At 36.3% G+C, this 12,003-nt stretch overlaps 1 non-coding gene across 1 annotated transcript; it reads left to right on the top strand.

The window, feature by feature from the left end:
• The first annotated feature begins 4,957 nt into the window (after positions 1 to 4,957).
• Positions 4,958 to 5,064, top strand: LOC117134576. Its single transcript, XR_004458759.1, has one exon. It is a non-coding gene; the product is annotated as a small nucleolar RNA R71 (small nucleolar RNA).
• Positions 5,065 to 12,003: the final 6,939 nt, after the last annotated feature.

Genomic DNA, 12,003 nt, shown 5'->3' on the forward strand with positions numbered 1-12,003 from the left:
AATTTTTAATAATTTTATATATGCAAATGATAAACATAATTTTACATCTTGTTTTATAATGTCTTTACTGGGGCAGGTATGAATGTGGGGCCATATGGTATTGTGTCTGTTCCCACTACTAATATACCTCAAATCGATTGTGGTAAACTTGCTGAAACATACCGACATCTTAAAGCAAAGTTTGATAAAGGGAAGTTTTGTTTGGAACATAAGATGGGTACAACAGGTGCTACTCATCAGCCTGGTCGCTGTGAAAAAGATTCTTCATAACATAGCTGGATGATATTACGTGTATACGCACACCAATTAACCTAATGTGCACACTACCACAATCGAATGGTATGTCGATGTAGCACTTTAGGATCGAATCCACAGAGACCAACAATTACACTTTATCCTTATGGGATCAATGCTTAGCTAAAACAATGATGGGGTTTTGAGATTAAGGTTTCGTAACAAGCAAGTAATAAGATTAATTAAAGATTTCAGATGATTAAAATGCTAGCCTAGGGTGGTTTGGTCGGGTGTTAAACAAGTGTGAACCAAACAAGTATTCAAGTTTAATTAAGAGCAAGTCTAGAACTCGGATCACTCAAGTAGAACAGTCCACTGTCGTGGTACTGCTCCCTATGCTGATCGATCTTGATACCTAAACTCTCGTTTGGATCAAGATGCGACAGCAAGCAATAGAGATCAAGTCCGATATGTTCACAAAACACCTTAATATCTACTTTCGCTGATTAGGGATGCAATGCTCATTCAAGTTATGTCTAGCAACCTATAACACTTTTGATGAATAGATTAAACCTAGAATCATGCACTAAGTGGTTAACTTGATGCAAGCCTTAAGAACAACAGTGAATGAAGACAATCGATTTATAACTTATTTATGTCAAGCTCACAGATCTAACACCCTAACACCCTAGACTAAGCAAGCTGACTACTCAGCCATGGAGCAAGAAAACACAGAGACAGAGATATAAAGCAACATGAAATATGACTGAAATAAAGTAATAGGGTTCAGGGGGTTCTTCTCTAAATCGAGAGAGATGGCCTTCTCCCTTTACAAAGTAGCAAAATGTCAAGTCTCCAACTCTAAGGTCTGGTTTCTTCTCCCCAAAACAGCGTAGTATGATAAAGAGAAACAGAAAATATGATATATCAAAGCCACAGGCGGCTGGGAGAAAAAATATGGATAATTAGGGCAAATCCCGTAATGATTGTAGTTTCCTTAAAAATCTCTGCCGCTGGAACACTCACTCGGAACAGTCACTCGGGTTGCTCCGCTATCCGGAACAGTCATCAAGACTGTTCTGCGTGAAAACCACCAAATTGCATTGTTTTCTGCCTCTTTTGTTCCAGCTGGTCCATCTCCCATCCAATGCAACTCCAGACCTGTAATGACTCCAAAAGGACTAGGAAGACTCGATAAAGACTTGAAAACTAATTTAAAAGCATATATACAAGATGTATAAAACACCATATATCAATTCCTCCAGACTTAGATCCTTGTTTGTCCTCAAACAATGTCAAGTATCAAGAACAGGGAGAAAGGTTTGAAAGTGTGGGAACTCTCATATTCTCAGCAACCATACTTTAACCACGAATCTTTGAACCATACAAGCAGTAAAACTAGGACAACACACCCTTACCAGAACCCCACTGACTGCTGTTCAAAAATCGGCTCCATACTCTTCATCTCAAACCTGAAAAGCAACACTATCGAGACAGAACTCCCTACATTCATTTAAGAGTAGCGTGAGCTTCTCATCACAGGCATCATTCAGGGTAAACGGTCTAGGTGTGGAACAGGCTATTTTATGGTAGAGTTAAGAGTGTTTAGGGGCTACAATTTCATTGAAGAGGATGCAGGATATCACACAAAATGGCAAGAGAGGATAGATCCATTGATGTCCACAACCTCTACTCGTTTTTGCTCTATCTGGTGCGACTGTTCTGATGACGGAATAGACAACTGATTGTTCTGCGTTCCACTTTTCTTTTGGTACCCACTCCTTTGCTCTATCTTCCCAATGGCTCATGTTTCTTTGATATCATTCCCTTCTCCATCACCTTATTTTGGTTTTTTTTTTTTTTTTTTTTTTTGAAGACTGATATGGTGATGTGACGAAGAAGGAGGTCATACATGATGGTTCTGAGTGCCACTGGTGGTTCTGATTTCGTAACCATTCTGGTTCTCCACCCCTGCTCTTGCGCAGTTCATTAGTTATGGAGCGGTTGCTCCCTTAATCTGCTTGTTCTCCTTTCTGACATAATTTCTGCAGCAGTAACGAGTAGGAGGCTGCGTTGATCCTTTCCTCTCCGACCTTTTTGCACATATCTGCACATATGACACTGAAAAACAAATGCATGAAGGTGGAATAAAGGCTAAGGTGCAGGGTGGGAACTAGCTAAATATGAGCTAGCCACTCAGGATCAGCAAGATGGATAAAAATGATAAGAAGTCCTGAGTGTGTTCTCGTTTCCCTGATCTAATGCCCATAACAAGAAGAATTTCAGTCAAGATTAGGTTCAAGTAAGGTGGAGTTATGTCTACCCAGTGTAACCTGATCGGCTGAGAACTTCTGGAGAATCAAGTGAGATATGTCAGGGCGTTCCAGGTCCACATGTGTGTCTTTCGCCACTGCTAAGGTCACTGAATAAGATAACTAAAGCACGAGGTGGTCAGTGATCAACACGGAATAAGGTCCTAATTTCCACAAAGTTTTGACTGACTCAATCATAAAAACTGACTCAAACTGACTTAAAAGAAAAACAAAAGAAAGAAACAAGTTAGTAAACGACGAAAACCCTCCCCCAGACTTACTTCACAACGTCCCTGGTGTGAAAATAAATCAGAGAGAAGGTGAAATCAAGAATAAACATTTTTTTTTTTGTTCGAGATACTTACCTGGCGCGGAGCAGCCTGACAGAGCAAGACGCGGTTGCTCCGGTAAAGGATGCTCTGGAATGAGAGCAGCCAGCTGCTTGCTCCAGTCAAGGATCTCGGATTTTCTGATTTATGACCTGAGACTCAACAAACTAAAAACAAAAATAAGTAAAAAGAAAATCCTAATGTTAATGACACTCACTAGTGGGTTGCCTCCCACCAAGCGCTTGGTTTAAGTCTCTAGCTTGACTTGGTGACTGGGATCAGTCGGGGTGAGCAGGAGGGCTTGTTCCAAAACAAGCTCCACAATCAGACATGTTCAGCTCCAGAACTCTGCTCAACAACCCTTTCACAGCAGCTTTTCCTTTCTCCTTCAGCTCATGTATAAGAATAGCTCTGACTTTAGAGAAAGGTTTAGAGGTACCCTTGAACTTTACCTCATACTCAATGGAGTTCTCATCACACTTGAAAGGTATCAAAGTCATTGTAGGATCTCCCTTGACCCTTTTCTTCTGGATTTTCTGTTTTACCCTTGAATTCTCCCTGAATTTAGTAGAATCAGTGCTAGGATCTTCATCAAAGAACAGTCTGCTCTCACCCTTATCACCATGCTCCTTCTCTGGAACAACCTTCAGCTTTTCTACATCAAACACTGAGATGCAAGAGGCGTGTGATGAGGAAGATCTGGTGGGTACAGCCTTGTAGAAAATTTTCTTGTTAATGTTGGAGAAGCAGACTCTCTTGTTAGGCATATCGATGGTTGCTCCAACAGTAGCCATGAATGTCCTTCCAAATATCAAAGGCATCTCTTGATCCTTGGTCATCTCAACAACTTGAAACTCAGCAGGAACAATGCATTCCCCTACTTGAACATGAAGGCTGCGGATGGTTCCATATGGGACTACTCTGGAAGAGTTTGCAAAGGTCAGGGTCAGCTGAGAACGCTCAACATCAGCAATACCCAAATCGTCTACAATAGCCTTTGAGACGAGATTCACACAAGAACCAGAGTCACAAAGAGCGTCCTTGAAGGTTGTTCCTGCGATGGAACATGGGAAAACAAATTTTCCAGGATCATCAACCTTAGGCAATACCTTCAGTGCTGGTGTAGACAATGCTTTGGTATAGAGGACCTTGATCTCCTCTTGAGTCTCTCTACAGTGTTTAAAGAACTGGAGCAATGGACGAATCTGCAGAGCATCTTCAAATGCAAGTTCTTTAGGAAGCCTTCTCACCATCTTGTTAAAACCAATCAGCTGCTCTTCACTAATGGGATCCATCAGATGTCTAGGTGGAATAGGATAGGGAACCTTGGGAACATAGACTCGCACTGGTGAAGTTTCAGCAGGCACGCTAGGACCAGTCACTCCAGAGCTAGCAGACTGCTCTGTGTCCTCTTCTGCGCCTAGAACAGTCTCAGCGAACAGCTGCTCTATTACATTACAGTGCTCAGTCCTAAAATTTTTATCAGTTCTTCCAGGGAGCGTCTCTTGTTGCCTCTTGACACTCTCAGCTGTTTGAGCAAGCTGAACATCGATCTTTCTTATGTGGATCGCAAGATTGTCATACTTGTTATTCAGCTCAGTGAACATGTTGCCCATCCTGGTATCCATTTATGTGGTTACCTGATTCAATGCCTTGTCCTGAACCTGCTGACCCTGCAACAATTGTTGCATCATCATACCCAGACCCTTCAGCTCATCTGGTTGACTGTTCCCGATAGCTGGAACAGCATGCGGATTGCTCTACGGTTGTCGCTGGTTCTGGTTCTGAATATGCCCGGCCGTAGGTTGCTCCATGTTGAAGACGTGCCCTTGGTTGTTTTTCAGTAGCTGATCAACCTTGGCAGTCAGCTCATCTATTTTTTGGGTGTCAGAACTGCTCCCTTTCATGGAGCAATCACTCTCCTCTTTTTTATTAGCTGAGCTAGCAGCCATGTTCTCAATCAGCTTAAACGCTCCATCAGTGGTTTGAGTCATGAAGTCTCCATTGCTCGCAGTGTTTAGAGCACCTTGGTATTTCCAGTCCACTCCATCATAGAAAATGTCCAGGAGGTAATCATCATCAAATCCATGGTGAGGACATTCTCTGCAATAGTCATTGAAGCGCTCCCATGCATCGCAGAAAGGCTCATCAGTGAGCTGTCTGAAGGAGGTGATCTTGTTCCTCAATGCAGCTGTTCTTGCCTTAGAGTAGAAATGGCTGAGGAACGCTGATCGGACCTGTTCCCATGAAGTGAGAGAGCCGGTAGGGAGAGAGTTCAACCACCGTGCAGCTTTTCCATCAAGAGAGAATGGGAATAACATGCACGTGATGTAGTCTGGTGGAACACCATTCACGCGAGTGAAACTGTAGAATTTTTCGAAGCTCTCAATATGCTCCATTGGAATTTCTGTAGAGAGACCATAGAACACCTTTCTCTGTACTAGACCGATCAAAGCAGGCTTGATCTCGAAGTCCTGCCTGGTGCAGAGTGGAGGAACAATGGCAGAGCGCGTAGTAGGGATGTTGCAAGGAAGGTTTCTCTGCCCGATTGGAACAGTATGCGCCTGTTGTTCCTGCCGTGCGAGAGCAGTCTGTTCAGTAGCATCCTGCTGAGCTTGGATGGTCTGCTGCATTTGAAGCATCTGTTGTTGCATCTGTTGCAACTGAGCAGTGAGTTGCTCGTGATTGGCGTGATCACCCATAGTGGTGTCGGTTTGCCTTGGCTGTTGACGATTTGTTCTTTCTAACCTTGCTAGCTCCTGGTTGGTAAATGTAACTAACTCTCCTTGTGCGTTTCTCCGAGTATGTCTACTGGTCATGCACCTGGAACATTAGCTGCAACAAAAAGGATAAGGCAAGTTAGAGGTCTTAGACTAAATAAATAACCGAAAAATAAAGGTAAAAAGATGGTCCCCGGCAACGGCGCCAAATTGATATTACGTGTATACGCACACCAAGTAACCTAATGTGCACACTACCACAATCGAATGGTATGTCGATGTAGCACTTTAGGATCGAATCCACAGAGACCAACAATTACACTTTATCCTCATGGGATCAATGCTTAGCTAAAACAATGATGGGGTTTTGAGATTAAAGTTTCGTAACAAGCAAGTAATAAGATTAATTAAAGATTTCAGATGATTAAAATGCTAGCCTAGGGTGGTTTGGTCGGGTGTTAAACAAGTGTGAGCCAAACAATTATTCAAGTTTAATTAAGAGCAAGTCTAGAACTCGGATCACTCAAGTAGAACAGTCCACTGTCGTGGTACTGCTCCCTATGCTGATCGATCTTGATACCTAAACTCTCGTTTGGATCAAGATGCGACAGCAAGCAATAGAGATCAAGTCCGATATGTTTACAAAACACCCTAATATTTACTTTCGCTGATTAGGGATGCAATGCTCATTCAAGTTATGTCTAGCAACCTATAACACTTTTGATGAATAGATTAAACCTAGAATCATGAACTAAGTGGTTAACTTGATGCAAGCCTTAAGAACAACAGTGAATGAAGACAATCGATTTATAACTTATTTATGTCAAGCTCACAGATCTAACACCCTAACACCCTAGACTAAGCAAGCTGACTACTCAGCCATGGAGCAAGAAAACACAGAGACAGAGATATAAAGCAACATGAAATATGACTGAAATAAAGTAATAGGGTTCAGGGGGTTCTTCTCTAAATCGAGAGAGATGGCCTTCTCCCTTTACAAAGTAGCAAAATCTCAAGTCTCCATCTCTAAGGTCTGGTTTCTTCTCCCCAAAACAGCGTAGTATGATAAAGAGAAACAGAAAATATGATATATCAAAGCCACAGGCGGCTGGGAGAGAAAATATGGATAATTAGGGCAAATCCCGTAATGATTGTAGTTTCCTTAAAAATCTCTGCCGCTGGAACACTCACTCGGAACAGTCACTCGGATTGCTCCGCTATCCGGAACAGTCATCAAGACTGTTCTGCGTGAAAACCACCAAATTGCATTGTTTTCTGCCTCTTTTGTTCCAGCTGGTCCATCTCCCATCCAATGCAACTCCAGACCTGTAATGACTCCAAAAAGACTAGGAAGACTCGATAAAGACTTGAAAACTAATTTAAAAGCATATATACAAGATGTATAAAACACCATATATCACTGGACAATAAATCCCTACGTTTATAATTTTATATATGCCAATGAGAAACATAATTTTATATCTCGTTTTATAATGTCTTTAAAGGGGCAGGTATGAATGTGGAGCCATATGGTGTTGAGTCTGTTCCCATTACTTATATACCTCAAATCGATTGTGATAAACTTGCTGAAACATACCGACATCTTAAAACAAAGTTTGATAAAGGGAAGTTTCCCTTGGGACATAAGATGGGTACAACAGGTGCTACTTATCAGCTTGGTCGCTGTGAAGAAGATTCTTCATAACATAGCTGGTAAATAGATCCCTACGTTTATAATTAATGTATTCTTTATTATCAAGGCATGAAGATATGCAAAACGCTGAGGATATTTTTGTGCAAATACCATTTTCAATGCAAGAATTGTTTGGTTTATCGATTCCACATGGATCATGCATCATAAGTTGATCCACTAATTTATAACCTTCAGGATCATTAATTCTACCTGGCAATTCAGCTGAGACTAATTTATAAATGTCATTAGAACATACATTCTCACGCCCAATTTTTAACCAAATTAGAATATGTGCATCTTGAAGTCCTCGTTTTTTTAAATTTTATTGTATAAACGACTGCATAAATAAAAAAACATTAGTAACAGCAAATAATCTGTAAAACATACATTTAAAATGATATTAACAATACATAATTATATACATGCCTCCACTGATTGGTCCAAATAAATTTTTTTTTAATCAAAAACATTAATTGGTTCACTTTTAATTGAAACACCCATGATTCAATATCAAACCTATCATTAGCTGAACTAGCACCAGATACTTTTAAGTATTCATCTATAACAACAAAAAAGTGCCATTAATTAGTTCATTTGGGATTGGCAATCATTGTAATAAACAAAACAGGATTTCCATAACAACGAAAAAGTGCCATTGCATCTTGATATTTTTTAGCCATATATCTTGGATTACCTGTAATTGATGATGACAATACAATTCTTTTTCTCGGACTTATGGAGTCATGATCTCTTCTAGATAGAGCATTTTTTACATTATTATATACATCAGCTCTTATTGATTTTTGATTAAGTTTAATAAATGTAAGACGACTTGCTTCAATAGAAGTAAAAGCATCTACTACATATTGATGAAATAATCTACCGCTACGGGTAATAGTATATGCTTCGGTATTTCTTTTTTGGATACGATACGTATAGTATTCTGTAATTTTTTAAAAAACTATTACTTTGATTTGATTGCGATTTTTGGACATATGGTATACCATCATAAAATCCAATTTCTCCATATGGAAATAATAAGGAATACTACAAAGACATATATAGTGGATGAGTAGCCAAAATTCTTTGCAAATTACCAGTTTTATGTTGAAGTAAAACATCCCATTCATCCATAGTTGAAGAAAAATCTCCAATTATTAATCAAGCTATTTCATCGGCTGATGGTAATTCATATTGTCTTTTTCCATTTATCATATCCTACCATATGAATTTTCAATTCCGCTGTATCACCACTTTCATATTTGTTTCTAGCTTTTCTAAAAATCGTTGCCAGGACATTACTTTCATCGAGCATTTTTATTAGTGATGATAATATTTGTGTATCTACTGATTCTTTTCCTTCTCGGTTCATGATTAAAAGTCTATTTTTTATTTCATTAGATGTGTCGAATATATATATATGTAGAAATTTGGGTCTTCTATCATCAAGTGGTAAAAGTGATCCTATACTATGATAATTTTTACCATGAACCTTAAAGCAAAAAGGACCACCATAGTTTAGTATTGAATAATCTATGTCACCACCCATAGAACACATAGACAATAAAGAATTGAAAATTCTAATATTGTTCCTAAATGAAGGATCACATAACAAATTTTTCAAGACTATTGGCGGATCCTGAATTTTGAGTAATTTAATGCGACCTTGTTTACAAAATATAGTAAGTAACGGACGTTTGGTTATTCGATCTTTTTCAGTACTTTCATCAAACCATACTAAAGCATTACTATCACAGCAACACATTAGTTGTTTTTGTTTTAATTTTGATCATTGCCTCCATATCAATTTTACAATTATTGAAATTTATTATTAGTGAACTAAAATTTAAATAATATTTAAATCATTAAATTTAGTTTTTAATCACGTTAAAATTAATTACTTTACATAAAACACATCCAATATATTTTCTATATATTCATCATATTTTCTATATATTCGTCATATTTTCGTTTTCGCGAATCTAATAAAAACTATTGATTAAATAATCTTTTAGTAGATAAATATGAACAAAAAAAATTTAAACAAACCTTTAGACAATTTCAATATATATGTTTGTTTCTCAATTTTAGCAGCTCCTTTTATATCCAAAACCATATCAACACAATCTGTAAAAATAATGAAGAAAGGATTATTAGTATTTAATATAAAATGCAAATTATTAAAAAATATATGTATATTAAATCAAATAAAGTTAATTATTACTTGTGTCACTTGTTTTTAAGGATAGTCCTACAATAAAAACTTAAATTAAATTTATTTACTTCAATATGGAAAATTTATTAAATTCATAAAACTATTTTCACCTTGCTCATTATAAAACTTTGGTAACATAAATTTCTCATGTGTAACAAAACTATTGGAATTAGTTTTTTTGAAGACCTGACATTTTCTGTAATTCAAGTGTTTAAACAAAATAACATAAAAATTATAAGTTGTATATACAATATTCAACTTAACATCACTTTAGCAAATGCATAAAACAAATAAACACAGAATTCTTAATATGCATATTTTAATTTTTTTCATATTTTAATTTTTTTGTATAATCAAATATGCATATACGGATGAAACCGTTTTAAAGGGTGTTCATGATTTATTTTCTAAGACGTTCGGGAACGTACAGTCTCGTAATCTCGTTAGTACGGCATCATAATGATACCGATACACTTTAACGAGTGTTTAATAATTATTTGAATCACTAGAATCATATGATGCCGTAAAAGCTTTTTCGGTTCGGTAATTGTCTTTTTTTACTTTTTCTTAACAACGTTAAACCATTACGTTTGGTTTCATTTGATTATACTATTAATCCTAACACACTTATTTTTTCTATCCTCTACCAATCTAGCAATCACTATTCAGTCGTCAACGGTCGCAAGTTGCATTGTTATCCTATTGATATTATCCTTCAAGCCTTCCATCTCTTCATCTCTCCACTTTAATGAAATTAAAAGAGGAGCCCATTGCAGTCAGCATAAACCACTACCGGAAATAGCAATAGTTACATCCAAAAAGGGTAATAGATTCGAAAGAAATGGACGTGGAGAGATCAACAATTGTGACTTTGAAAGAAGGGATGGTAATATATCAACAATTCAATAACGAACACTTGCGAGTTGCTATTGTTAATCTATAGTCATCATCATCCTTGTTGTCTTTTCCAAAAAGCATACCTTAACAATAATTAAAAAGATGAAAGAATAAGAAACAAGATGTAAGAATAATTCTGCTGTAAGAACTTCAATATATAGATCCTGAAAAGGTACATGTGTTGTTTGAAAAGGAAACATTTCAAAGAAGAGTTACGATCAAATAATGCTTTCAAACAAAAAAATATTTTAAGACCATTAGATAAAAAAAAAGCCAATTATGACCATCACATTGTAATTCTTCAGATTTTTAAATTACAAAAATGTATGTTTGTCAAAGGATGTATTGTGTAAATAATGAAAGGTATTTTTTTCAAGGGATGCGTTTTAAAAAAGAAAAGATAATTGTTCTAAGAATTATAAAAAGGTATGTATGTCCAAAGATGTGTTGTTTAGGTAATGAAAATGTATGATTTTTAAAGGATGTATTGTTTAAAAAGATAAAATGTTCAATGAAGAGTTGCCAAATGTAAATTTTTGATGACTTCAGCAAAAGTATTATATGATCCTTAGATCATAAAAAAAAATTATGACCATTGGATTAGATGTGTTGTTTAAATAATGAAAAGGTATGTCTTTTAAGGGATGTGTTGGTTAAAAATAATTTTTTTCTAAAAATTATAAAAAGGCATGTATGTCAACGGAAGTGTTGTTTAAGTAATGAAAATGTATGGTTCTTAAATTATGTATTGTTTAAAAAGATAAATGTTCAATGAAGAGTTACCAAATATATTTTTTTATGACATCAGCAAAATTATTATACGACCGTTAGTTCATAAAAAAAATTATGACCATTGGATTAGAATTTTTTTTACTATGAAAGAAAGATGATGTGAGCAAGTACACAAAATCAGTTTGTTATTGTATATAGATTAATATTTGAAGAATAAAAGTCTTGATGCTTATGTGCATGTCATAACACATATGTAAAATTGTATCATATCTTCAATTTTAGCGTAGTTGCTATGTGAAAGGATGTATCAATATAATAGTAAACATAATATTTTTGTATGAACGAAAATGTTTGAAATTCTTTCTCCCACACGACATTGAGAAGAAGAAAATGCACTTTCTCTAATAAATATATGTGATAAATTTGCCAAAAAGATTGACGTTAAACTACATATATGCTTGATTCAGTCAAACTTTTTCAAAGAAAATTTTTTAATCATAAAACTCTTAAGAATATCTAAATAAAATGACTAGAACACAACATGACTGCAGACTAAGAATTACCTAACTTGCAGATCCAAGATCAGACTCTAACCCTTCTTACTACAGCTTTAGAAGACTCGCAAGTGAAGAACCAAATAAAATTGGAGGTTTGTTTCCTTCTCTTAAAGTGTATATCGGTGCTTCGCTTGTTATATTCTCTATAAAAAAATCATGCTTAAGAAAATTTTGTTAAGGCAGAGGATCTATAGGAACAATTTTGTAGTTTTGCTACATTAATATAAGCTGAATGAATCTAAGTACCTTTTCAGTGGCAAAAAACTACTACTTCTTAGGGTCAACTTGTTGCCCAACTCGGACATATAATTTAG

Source organism: Brassica rapa, chromosome A05 (genome assembly GCF_000309985.2).
Source record: "Brassica rapa cultivar Chiifu-401-42 chromosome A05, CAAS_Brap_v3.01, whole genome shotgun sequence".
NCBI classification, from domain to species: Eukaryota; Viridiplantae; Streptophyta; class Magnoliopsida; order Brassicales; family Brassicaceae; genus Brassica; species Brassica rapa.